We start from the raw sequence: 13,577 nt of genomic DNA on the forward strand, positions 1-13,577 counted from the left end.
GGATTTAAACATAAGTATTTAAGCAACAAAATTATGAAATTCAGTGAGATGTTGATATTAATTTCCATCCTCATCAAGAGTTGACAAATCTCTGAGCCAAGGAGGCAGTGAAGACACTGCTCTTAACCCTGATCAGTGTGTTATATTCTGTATTCATAGTCTTATTAGTTTCCTGACCTCCTCTGTGTTTGAAGGTTTAATCCTTTATGTCTCCTGTAGTAGAAGCTGAAGCAGGTGTTATTGGCATCTTTACAGATATGGAAACAGGGGTTCAGACAGACATGTAACTAGCTCAAGATCACGCAGCTGGTAAGGAGTCAAACCCTTTCTGATTCAAAAATCTCATGTTTTTTCCATTAAAGTGCCTTTAACCTAACATCAGACGTTTAAAAGCATTCAGGAAAATGAGGAAGCAAAGGACCCAAGAAATTTACTAAAATAGCAGCTATGAAGTTTTAGAGATTCCTTAGCCAGGCTACACTGAGCATCAGTAACAAAAGCACTCCTTTGCTCTACATCATAGTTTTCACTTTTATAGAAATTCCTGCCTGCTTCAGCTTCATTCTCTTAGGCACTGTTTTACATGAAAGGTAGTACTGCATGGTGAGGAAGCTTGCAGGCTAGGAAATCCACGTCTGCGTTTGAATCCCAGCTTTGCCATTTGCCACCTTGTAGCCTGGGAACGTTACTCAGGTGCTCAGTACTTTCCATTTCCTCATATGCTAAAAAACAAAAATGAAAAACTCTGCCACACAGAGTTTTAAGGAGGAGTAAATGACATATTACATGTAAAGCACTTTAAGTCTGCCTGGCACATGGCAAGTATTTGAGTAATGATACTTGTTGTTGTCATTATATGTATTAACTCATTTAAACTCATTAGAACCCTGTGACCCATGACAACTCTACTGTGATCCCCTTTTTACTGATAAGAAAACAGAGACTTTATACAAATTATGAAAGCATAATGTAAGGCGCTATTCAAATCTCAAAAGGATCCCTGACTGTAGGGATGAACCAGATTTGGAAACAAACAATACAATGTGTTTCCACATCAGTGAAATACAAACAGTTAAGGGAAGTAAGTTATATTTTGCATCGGAAACAAAATTAAGTAACATTAGACCCTAGCATATAAAGCTCTTTTGTTAGAATTGACTGGGCAAGAAATATTGTAGAGAATTTTAAATAGTTCTCTTTCTACCGTGAAGTTGTGGAAGAAAAAGACCATCACTAATCTTAGAGGACTGACAGGGATGTTGACAGATGCGGACAGTCTCCTCCTTTGTGCTGTTTAAATACCACTTATCTCTGTTCTCAATAGGCTTTAATGCTTCGTTTCTGATGCCTATGACTCATATTTGTAAATAATAAATGTATGAGACACATATTTTGTGCATCAACATACACTTTCATTTTGAATGAAAACACTTTTCTTTTAAACAAATCAATCTTTATCCTGAGAACAACCATACATCAAAACCCCAGGGAAAGTCAATATAACTTCAATATGTTTATGAGCATTGTCCTTAAGAAATACAACATTAATGAAAACAGTTACTATTATCTTCTTTCTCCTACTTCCCAAATGTAGGGGAAGATCTTACCAAGGGATGGTCTCCCGTTGGGTCCTAGGAACTCCAGCCTGACTCAGGGGGACAAGTCGGCAGGGACCGGAGATGGTTGCAAATAATGGAGACCTTGAAGGATTTGCCAATGAGCTGCAATCCATGTGTGAGACGCCTAGAGAAAGAGGAGATGGTAGTCAGTGAGGAAAAAGGGAAAATACAGACATGAGGGAAAACAAGGGGAATGGACACAGATAGAGGACTAAAATGGTATGAAAGCCAGCAGACAGCTAAACTTCACCTATCTCAAAAGAAAATCAGGCTGTTGAAGAGATCCATGGGCTACGGAGAAGATAAAATAGTTTATTTCTAAGAGTACTGAACTGTTAAGTCTGAGCTGAGAGGTATAACGTATGGAGAAAATTACAAAAATAAGCCTCTTAGGTAGCCTGTTGCTTTGTGTTTACAATAAGCACACACTCTACTGGACTGCAACCAATTGACTTATCTATATGTATAAACTTGACCTGGGGTTTCTCCCACTTTTCATCTGGTGAGTGGTTTAATCACTAGGACATCTATCTATGTTTGCAGATTTGCAGAAGTGAATGTTATCATCGAACAGCCTGGATGTGACCTGAGTATTTCCTGTATAGTTTAGCTTCCTAGATTCATTTCAGCCATCCTAGAGCTCCCTGAGTTTCAAATTAGTATTGAGCCTCCCTGAAAAGTGAAATAAATATTGGGTAGAAATAAAGGGAAAAGATAGAGAGGGGTAGGGATGGAGAATGGGCCTTGGGAAGGGATCAGGTTTGCTAATATACCTCAGAAAGGATGAATCTTTTCTCTGACAAGACCCGCTGAACACTGACCCCCAAAATTCCCTGGGTCTGTGCTATCTCACGCTTTTGTATACATAGAATGGGGCTTCCCCAGTGGCTCAGTGGTAAAGAATCTGCCTGCAATGCAGGAGATGCGGGTTTGATCCTTGGGTCAGGAAGATCCCCTGGAGAAGGAAATGGCTGCCCGCTCCAGTATTCTTGCCTGGGAAATCCCACGGACAGAGGAGGCTGGTGGGCTACAGTGATGGAGTTGCAAAGAGTATGACACGACTGAGCATGTACACATATACAGAATGTAATTGCTCCCTGCCTGACAATGGCTTGTCTGTATGTCTGTCTCCCCATCTAGACAGTGAATTTCTTGAAGGCAGAGAAGGAGTCTTATTCATCTTTGTACTCCTAGCTCCTAGCACCAAGCATGGTGCATGACTGCTACTCAATATCTATTTGTTAAATAAAGGAATCAAATGCTCAAATACATTTTCCCCTTTGAAACATTATTATTTATGAAAAATGTTTTAAAGCCTATAAAATAAGCTGGAATGCATTGTTTTGTGCTCAAAATCCCTTCAGTCTATATGTAAGTCAATGGAAATTTATGTGATCTGATTATTTATAATGTCACCAAACCTCCAGAATTGGACACAGACTGGAGAGCAAACCCAGTTAAAAGAGACAAAGGGACATACGAGTACTTTGCACAGTGCGTGATACATTAATATAAATAAATTTAAAAGCTATTAAAAATACGCATCTTAGAATTAACCCTAAAGTAGGTATTGTTAATTTGGGGTCCATGGAGCCTTAGCAAAGCCAGGCATGGACTTCAGAGGACTTGTCTATGCAACACACACATAAAATCAAAGTCAAAATTAGGTATATGAATGTGCATTTTGCAAGGGAGATGATGTATAGCTCTTGTTAGATTCTCAAAGGTGTCTACAATCCAAAATACACAGTCTGTTATTGCAAAGAACAACTTGTAGAAACATGAAAAGAAATATGCGTGAGGATGTTCATCACAGCATTGTTTGAAGGTAAAAACTGGAAGCTATCTAAATGGACTTCAATAAAGGGGGTCAAACACCTACATAAAATATGTGTGATCTGCAGTGTGTATGTCACAGCCCACTGTTCAGTAAGAGAGCTGATTGCCACACGGCACACATCATGTGGTCTCACTTATGAAAAATAATATGCATGCGTGGGGAATTCCTTGGTGGTCCAGACTTTAGGACCTGGTGTTTTCATTGCCAAGGGTCTGGGTTTAATCTCTGGTCAGGGAACTAAGATCTCATGCAAGCCAAAGGTGCAGCCAAAAAAAAAAATGCGTGTGTATCGAGACATAGAATGATTCTGGAAAACAAAATGTTAATAGAAATTGTTGATTAGTGGAACTTGGGATATTCTTGCCCTTCCTTTTTATACACTGAATTATTTGAATTTTTATATTGAGCACATTGTCAACTTAACAATAGTAGTGTTTTCTGGAAGTGGAGGGCTTATTTAGAGAAATGGAAGAGAGACAGAATCACAATAGGCAACTAATAGAAAGTCGGAAATTGTTAACCTTAATGATGGCATCAAAAAGATCACTGATCCATGGCAAGTAGACAGCAGAGTAAGATAAATTGTAAGGTTGATGCTGCGTGGCAATTACTCTGTCCAAGTTTTCGTGCCCTATGTTTGCGGGCTCCAACTCTGTGACCCATCAGGCTCCTCTGTCCATGGGATTCTCCAAGCAAGAATACTGGAGTGGGTTGCCATGCCCTTCTCCGGGGAATCTGTCCAAATTTAGGCAGGGTTTAAAGGAAGTGGCAAGTGGTCTTAGACGATCCTATCTTCATCTAGCTTACCGTAAACTGGTTTTCTGTGAAGACACAAGAGCTCCATACAGGAATAAGACGTGTGCAAGATGACGTGTGCAAGAGGCAGAGGTAATTGCATATTTTTATGCAACTTATCACATGTGGCTGAGCCAGTCAGCCCAGTCTGTGGCAAGACCAGTTCCTGGAAGAGCTCAAGTTGCTCATCATCTGAGTCAGACTAGACTCTTCTTTCCTCTTCAGAGGACAAAGATCTACTTTCAACCTTATGTTTCAAATGTGAAACATTCATTTACGAGATTCAAACCCTTCTTGGAAAGACCATGTGCGTAAGGGCTTACATTTGCCAAAAGTAAGGGCTGTCCCTTCAGTGCGTCTTCACTGAACCTCTCTGCTTTGCTGTCATAGGAATCTGCCTCAAAAGCTATGTATTTTCAAAACTTTCCTACATTTGGTGACCCCAGATTTTCACATCCTGGAGCAATGCACCATAGTAATATTTGAGATGGGTGAGAAAACTTTTTTCTGTCAAGTAAGAGGTTATGAAAGGGAGAGCAGATAATTTTAGGAAAGACTATACATCAGAAAACTGAGTCTGGAGAATGATTCACTTAAAACTATCCATGACCCTTTACCTCCTGAAAACTCTCATGTCTGCTCAGGGGTATGTGCAGCTCAGCTTGAAGGCCATTGCTTGAGTCCACCTCATTTATTCACAGGTATGGAAGCTGCAGTTCAGTGCAGTGGCCAAGTCAAAACTAGAACCTAGGTCTTCCAGAATGCTGACTAAAGGGATTTGGGCTCTATGACACTGCTTTTATTGTGACCTTGGATAAATCTTTTCCCTCATTGAGGTTTATTTTTCTCATCCCTAAAATGAGAGGGATATACCAGCGGATCTTGAGTTAGATACTTTTCCTTTTTTTTCTCCCATTCTCCAGACTTCTCCACTCTGCTCTTGGTCCCAGAGTTGTATATGTTCAAACCTCATCACTGGACTCCCTTGACTTCTAGCTTCTGGGTTGGGTGCAGCCAATGGGAGGCCCTGGCATGAGCTTGGAAGGCAGAGAGGGAATAAGAGTAGACCATTTGTTCACCCGGATTTCCTGCCTGGTTACCATGGGCTGTTCGCATCTTGCCCCTGAAGGCCATAATCTTATCAGGAGTTCCTTCAAATTGTTTCCTGTATCATATTTACATACCTCATAATTTTTTAGAACTTCCTGGCCTTTGGACACCATAAGATGCTCCAGGCTCAACTTACATTTTCCTTGGAATCAATCATTTCTGCAAGAAGCCCATTAATTCTTTGTCTGGTCCTAGTACACATGTAGTTTCAGAATTCCTGACCCATTGTGTGTGTTAATCTCTCAGTCATGTCTGACTCTTTGTGGCCCCATGGACTGTAGCCTGCCAGGCTCCTCATGTCCATAGATTTCTCCCAACAAGAATACTGGAGTGGGTTGCCATGCCCTCCTCCCAGGGATATTCCCAACCCACAGATCGAACCTGAGCCTCTTGCATTGCAGGCAGATTCTTTACCATCTGGACTATGGGGAAGCCCCCTGACCCATGCTGCTGACAGAAAAATTTTTACCAATTAGAGTCTACTATTTGTGCATAGTTGGGTCTTTAATCTGACATCATATGGTCAAAACATTGTTTTTCAAACTTAGTTAATTTTTCCCCAACTTCTTTCACATGGTCATGATATTCATTTATAAGACAGTTGCATCTATTTGTTACTCTTTGTATTCTAATTTGGGCTCTCCCCACATTCTGGTTGATTTTAGTTATTTATTTTGGGGCTATTTTGGTTCTAAGTGTGAGAGCCATTCATAAAAAGAATAGCAGGTAAATGTCCCTCCCTCACCCCACTACCCCATTCCCACTTCCTCACTCTTTCCACTGCCCTCCCATCCCATGCCTCAGTAACCAGCCTCATTAGGTTTAATTCTTCTTATGTTTCTTTTGCACAAATGAACAAGTACATGTATATTTTGTTACTTCTCCTTGTGTCTTTCATGAAAGGAAGCACACTATAGGAACTCTTTTTTTTGTTGTTATTTAGGTACAATTCACATAATATGAAACAAATCATTTCAAAGCATGAAATTCACTGGTGTTTGGTATATTCACATGTCTTAAAACCACTATCTCTCTTTTGTTCCACAATTCCACCACCCTGAAAGGAATCCCCATACCATTGAAAAGTTACTCCTCTTTTCCCCTCCTTCTAGCCCCTGCAAAAACTAATCTGTTTTCCATCACTGTGGATTTACCTATTCTGAATATTTAATATCAATGGAATCATAATATGTGTGAACTTTGGTATCTGGCTTCTTTCACACAGCATAACATTGTGATGCCTGTCCACATTGTAGCATATATCAGTATTTCATCTCTTTTTATGGCTGAATAATATTCTATTGTTTAGATATACCACATTTTCTTTATCTATCCATCAGTTGAGGACATTTGGGCTGTTATCATCTTTTGGCTATTGTGAAGAGTGGTGCTGTTAATATTTTTGTACAAGTATTTTAGTATCTATTTCAGTTCAGTTCAGTCGCTCAGTCGTGTCCGACTCTTTGCGACCCCATGAATAGCAGCACGCCAGGCCTCCCTGTTCATCACCAACTCCCGGAGTTTACTCAAACTCATGCCCATCGAGTCGGTGATGTCATCCAGCCATCTCATCCTCTTTTGTCCCCTTCTCTTCCTGCCCCCAATCCCTCCCAGCATCAGGGTCTTTTCCAATGAGTCAACTCTTCGCGTGAGGTGGCCAAAGTACTGGAGTTTCAGCTTCAGCATCAGTCCTTCCAATGAACACCCAGGACTGATCTCCTTTAGGATGGACTGGTTGGATCTCCTTGCAGTCCAAGGGACTCTCAAGAGTCTTCTCCAACACCATAGTTCAAAAGCATCATTTCTTCAGTGCTCAGCTTTCTTCATAGTCCAACTCTCACATGTATACATGACCACTGGAAAAACCATAGCCTTGACTAGACAGACCTTTGTTGGCAAAGTAATGTCTCTGCTTTTTAATATGCCATCTAGGTTGGTCATAACTTTCCTTCCAAGGAGTAAGCGTCTTTTAATTTCATGGCTGCAATCATCATCTGCACTGATTTTGGAGCCCAAAAAAATAAAGTCTGACACTGTTTCCACTGTTTCCCCATCTATTTGCCATGAAGTGATGGAACCAGATGCCATGATCTTAGTTGTCTGAATGTTGAGCTTTAAACCAACTTTTTCACTCTCCTCTTTCACTTTCATCAAGAGGCTTTTTAGTTCCTCTTCACTTTCTGCCATAAGGGTGGTGTCATCTGCATATCTGAGGTTATTGATATTTCTCCCAGCAATCTTGATTACAGTTTGTGCTTCTTCCAGCCCAGTGTTTCTCATGATATACTCTGTATATAAGTTAAATAAGCAGGGTGACAATATACAGCCTTGACGTACTCCTTTTCCTATTTGGAACGAGTCTGTTGGTCCATGTCCAGTTCTAACTGTTGCTTCCTGACCTCCATACAGATTTCTCAAGAGACAGGTCAGGTGGTCTGGTATTTCCATCTCTTTCAGTATTTTCCACAGTTTATTGTGATCCACAGAGTCGAAGGCTTTGGCATAGTCAATAGAGCAGAAATAGATGTTTTTCTGGAACTCTTGCTTTTTCAATGAACCAGCGGATGTTGGCAATTTGATCTCTGGTTCCTCTGCCTTTTTATCTATTTAGTATGTCAAAATATAGTTCTAGGAGTGGAATTTCTGGATCACATGGTATTTTTAACTTTTTGAGGAACCACTAAAATATTTTCCACAATAGCTGCATCACTTTACATCCCACCAGCAGCACATGAGGGTTCCAAGTTCTCCACATGCTCACCAGCATTTGTTACTGTGTGTGTTTGTTTTTAATTTATACCCATCCTAGTGGGTGTAATGTGGTATCTCATTGTGCTTTTGATTTGCATTTTCCTAATGACTAATGATGTTAAGCATCTTTTCAGGTGCTTAATTTGCTATAGATATGGTTTTTTTTTTTTTTTTCCCACCCAGTACATGCTGGAAATCACTCCATATCAATTCACAAAGATTGTTCATATCCCCTTTGCACATGCATAGTAGGTGAATTTTGTGGATTACCATAGTTTATTCAACCAGTTGCCTAAACATGGATATTTAGGTTTTTTCCAACATTTTTCAATTAAAAATAATTCTGCATTGAAAAACTTGGTACATATGTATTTTCATATTACTGGAGGCATTCTTCAGGGTAGATTCTTCACACTTCGGGTGGTAATGGGATTGCTGGCTCAAAAGGTAAGTTTGAATGTATTTTTGTTAGACATGAATGAAGTTAGCAAGGAACAATACTGTTTCTCTTAAATAGTTTAATGATAAATACAAGGATTGAATCTCAAGAGGAAGAAAAAACTCAGCTAGTTGTTTATCATGAGAGAAAGGAAACTTGTATAAAAGTTACTTTTTAAAGATAATCTTGTGTGCATGCTCATTTGCTCAGTCATGTCCAACTCTTTGCAACCCTATGGACTGCAACCTGCCAGGCTCCTCTGTCCATGTGATTTTCCAGTCAATCTTATCTTATAATAAGATAACTCTACACTAAGGGAAAATAGTTTTTTTAGCACTCAAACATACCTCATTTTCCTAAGGTTAGGATTTACATTTTTATAGAATTCCATGAGGTCTAGTAGAAGCTGAGTCCTAAGTATGCTTTTATGCAACTCATTTTTGTGTTTTTAATTTAATTTAATCTTCACTCTGTGTGAAAAACAGGATTAGAAGAATCATGAATCATTCCAAAATTATCAGGGTATGTAGGAGTGGTAAGGAGTGAAAAGAGAAGATACACTCAATTCTCAGCTTACTTCAATTTTCAAGTCACAGAAATATTGAAATATATCAGAATGAGTTCTGAGATACCACTGTAACAGTGGATCTGAAAGGCCACGTCTCTCATATACTATTACTCTGCCATTAAGATTTAGTCATTAAAATTCTACTGAGGGATTTCTGCAGGTTAATCTTTACCAAGAATCATACCTCCCAGTCCAGAAAGGCCTTCAAGATCAAGCACCTCAGGAGCCACAAGAATGATATCACTACCACCTAGATTATCATCAGAGAACATTTACTGTAGTCATCCTTTCATTTCAGTGTTATCTTAAGGGGTGTTCAATGCATCTGTCACTAGCCAAGTGAGCATTCAGTCCATGCCTGGACCAAATGATGCTAGGAAGTACTCAAAAGAAGTAAAGGAATCAATTTATTGCTGCCTCTACCCTTTTAGCTCTTCATCTGAATCTCCTTGAGGTCAGTTTAAAAAAAAGAAGCTGAGAGGCACTGTCCAGATGGGTTGCCTGGAAGAAACCATTGACACCCCTACTCTGTGATTAGTTAGCTAAGGATACAGAAACTCAGGAGATAGGAATGTAGGGACATGGAATGCAGAGAAGTAGCATTCCACAGTACAGAGAAAATGCAAAGTCAGTTCTCAGGGGTCCTGAATGATATCTGACTTTAGCTTTCTGGAGTACTGTAAAATCTATACCTCTGCAGGAAAAATTGTCTTTTAAAAAAATTCTATAAAAACCATGTATACGAAAAATGTGATCTAAATATCTGAACAAAAATATATGTTCACTTATTGACTCCACCAATATTTATTGAATGCCTACTAGAAGCCAGACACTTTTCTGGATACTGGATCTAAAGCAGTTAACAAAGAGTCATGGCAACCCATGGACTGGGAGAAAATATTTGTGAATGATGCAACCTACAAGGGCGTAATTTCCAAAATATACAAACAGCTTGAACAACTGAATAACAACAACAAAGAAAAACTAACTAACCAAAAAATGGGCAGAAGAACTGAACAGATATTTCTACAAAGAAGACATACAGATGGCCAACAGGAAAATGAAAAGATGCTCTGCATTGCTAATTATTAGAGAAATGGAAATTGAAACTACAACGAGGTATCACCTCACACCAGGGAGAATGTGCCTGTGTGCTCAGTCACTCAATCGTGTCTGACTCTGTGACCCCATGGACTGTAGCCCGCCAAGCTCTTCTGTCCATGGGATTCTCCAGGCAAGAATACTGGAGTGGGTTGCCATGCCCTCCTCCAAGGGATCTTCCCAATGCAGGGATTGAACCTGCATCTCTTGTGGCTCCTGCATTGGCAGCTGGATTCTTTACCGCTGAGCCATGAGGGAAGGCACTCTGGGCAGAATGGCCATCATTTAAAAATCAACAAATAGTAAATGCTGGAGAAGGAGTGAACAAAAAGGAACCCTCTTACACTGCAGTGGGAATGTAAATTGGCACAGCCACTATGAAAAACAGTATGGAGTTTCCTTAAAAAACTAAAACATACATGCGACCCAGTGTTCACAGCAGTGTTGTTTAGAGTAGGGAAGACATGGAAGCAACCTAAATGTCCATTGACAGATGAATGGAAAAAGATGTGGTATATATATATATATGTATATATATATATATTTTCCCCCAATGGAATATTACTCATCCATTAAAAAGAATGAAATAATGCCATTTGAAGCAACATGGATGGACCTAGAGATTATCATATTAAGTGAAGTCAGATTATATTAAGTGAAGTCAGTCAGAAATAGTAGGACAAACACCACATGATATCACTTATATATGGAGTCTACAGTATAATACAAATGAACTTATTTACAAAACAGAAACAGGCTCATAGATATAGAAAACAAACTTATAGTTACCAAAGAGGAAAAGGAGTAGGAGAGGGATAAATTAGAAGCTTGGGATTAGCAGGTAAAAATGGGTTGTATATAAAATAGACAACCATACTGTATACCACAGGGAACTATATTCAATATCCTGTAATAAAACATAGTGGGAAATAAAACTGAGCCACTTGATTATACATCAGAAATGAACACAACATTGTAAACTAATTATACTTCAATTAAAACATTTTAAAAAATAGTCATGGAAACTGATCTCATGATACTTACAATTGTGAGAAAAACGGGGATCCTGTCTAGACTCTTTTTAAATTTATTCGTTCAAAAAATATTAATTGAAATAGGACTACTGGTGGCACTTTGCTTTCTTCAATAAACAGAGATATTCAGTAAACAGAGAATAAAACAGGTTCCTGCCCTCATGAAATCTCCAGTTTAGTAGGGGTAGATAAACAATAAACACAATAAATGTGTGAATTATATGGTAGAGTCAAGGGAGATAAGTGGTGTGGATAAAAGGCAAAAATTGAGCAGGGTAAGGAGGGGGATCAGGTGTGCCAAGGGGAGGGTGGTGTGCAGAGTCAGCAGGCAACTTTAAGTAGGGCAATCAGCTCACTGAGAAGATATTTGAGCAAAGACTTGAAAGGTGAGGGTGACAGTCCCTCAGATACCTGGAGGAAGACTAGCCATCTCTAAGGCTTTAAGATGGGACCTGATGTGTTCGAGGAAGGAGAGCAGGCAAGTGTGGCTGGAGAGGGTCCATAGAAGAGGTGACGGTAAGAGGAAATGAGATCAGAAGAAATGGGAGCAAACTGTGACAGACCTTGGACTATTTAAGGACAAGATTCAAAAGGATACATGCATCCCAATGTTCACTGAAACACTGTTTATAGTGGGCAAGACAAGAAAGCAACCTAAATGTTCATTAAGGGACTTCCCTGGTGGTGCAGGAGCTGAGACTCAGTGCTCCCAATGCTGGGGGCCTGAGTTTGACCCCTAGTCAGGGAACTAGATTCCGCATGCCCCAACTAAGAGTTCTCATGTCTCAACTAAAAATCTGATATGCTACAATGAAGATGGAAGATCCTGCAAGCTGGAACTACAAATACACAAATAAATATAAACAAATAAACAAATGTCCACTGACAGATGAATGGTTAAAGAAGATGCGGTACATACGTAGAGTGGAATGCTGTCTGTTGTTGCTTTGTTGCTGGCGTATCCGAAGGTGGAATATTACTCGGTCGTTAAAAAAGGATGAAATGCCATTTGCAACAACATGACTGGACCTAGAGGTTATCATACTAAGTGAAGTAAGTCAGACGGAGAAAGACAAACATCATATGATACCACATCTACGTGGGAATCTAAAGAGAATGATGCAAATGAGCTCGTTTACAAAATAGTAGACTCACAGACTTAGAAAATGAGTTATGGTTATGGGGGGAAGTGTTGGGGGGACAAGATGGATTGGGCATTTGGGATTGACATGTATACACTGCTATATTTAAAACAGACAACCAACAAGGAACTACTGTATACAAATAAATAATAAAAACTTTTTTAAAAAAAGAACTTGGGCTTTAACTCTAAGAGATGAAAGGAGTCAGTGAGGGGTTTTAGCAGAAGAATGACATGACACTCCTCACTTGCCTAACACACCACCTTTTTGTCAGAGGAGACCGGAGGGAGCAAGCAGAGAAGCGGGGAGACCTCCTGGTAGAATCAGCTGGGAGACAGATGAGGGGGCTCTGATGAGGTGGGAGGAGCTGAGACAGGGATGTGAGATGAGACAGGGAGGTGACAGATTCTGAGCAGATTTGAAGGTGGAGCCAACAGGATTTGCTCAAAGATTAGACTGTGGTATGAGAGAAAGGGAAGAGCTGAGAACAACTCTAAGGATTTTGACCTTTTGGAAGAAAGGAATTTTCACCAATTGAGATGAAAGGTGGCAGGAGGAGCATGTTTTAGGGGAAAGAACAGGAGTTCAGTTTGGAGCATGTTGGGCTTAGGATATTTCGGAAATTATCAAGACCAGCTCTGGAGTTGGGTGAAAATCTGGGCTGGAGGTATAAACTTGGAAGAAGCATCATGTAAGATGTTTTATTGCATATGATTAAATATGAAAATATGAATGTGGTTCTAAAAATACAAAATTTTATGAAGCAGAAGTTTGAGTTTCTCCTTCACTCTGTTACTCCAAACCCGTGACCCTTTTCAATAGTAACATTATTAAGGAGCTAGTATGTATGTGTTAAGAAACTAAAAATGTCTTCAGAATATGCAATCTGTCATTTCAGAGACCCAGAAACAATCCTTGCTCTAGGATCTATGTGTAGATTATTTCCCCCCATTTATCTATATCTTCCCTTGTCCGTATGTGCTCAGTAGTCTCCGACTCTTTGCGATCCCATGAACTACAGCCCGTCAGGCTCCTTTGTCCATGGGATTTTTCAGACAAGAATACTGGAGTTGCCATTTCCTACTCCAAGGGGTCATCCCAACTCAGGAATCAAACTCGCATCTCTTGCTTTAAGAGAAGCATCATTGCCAAGTGGATTCCTTACCACTGTGCCACCT

This window comes from Cervus elaphus, chromosome 3, assembly GCF_910594005.1.
Source record: "Cervus elaphus chromosome 3, mCerEla1.1, whole genome shotgun sequence".
NCBI lineage: Eukaryota > Metazoa > Chordata > Mammalia > Artiodactyla > Cervidae > Cervus > Cervus elaphus.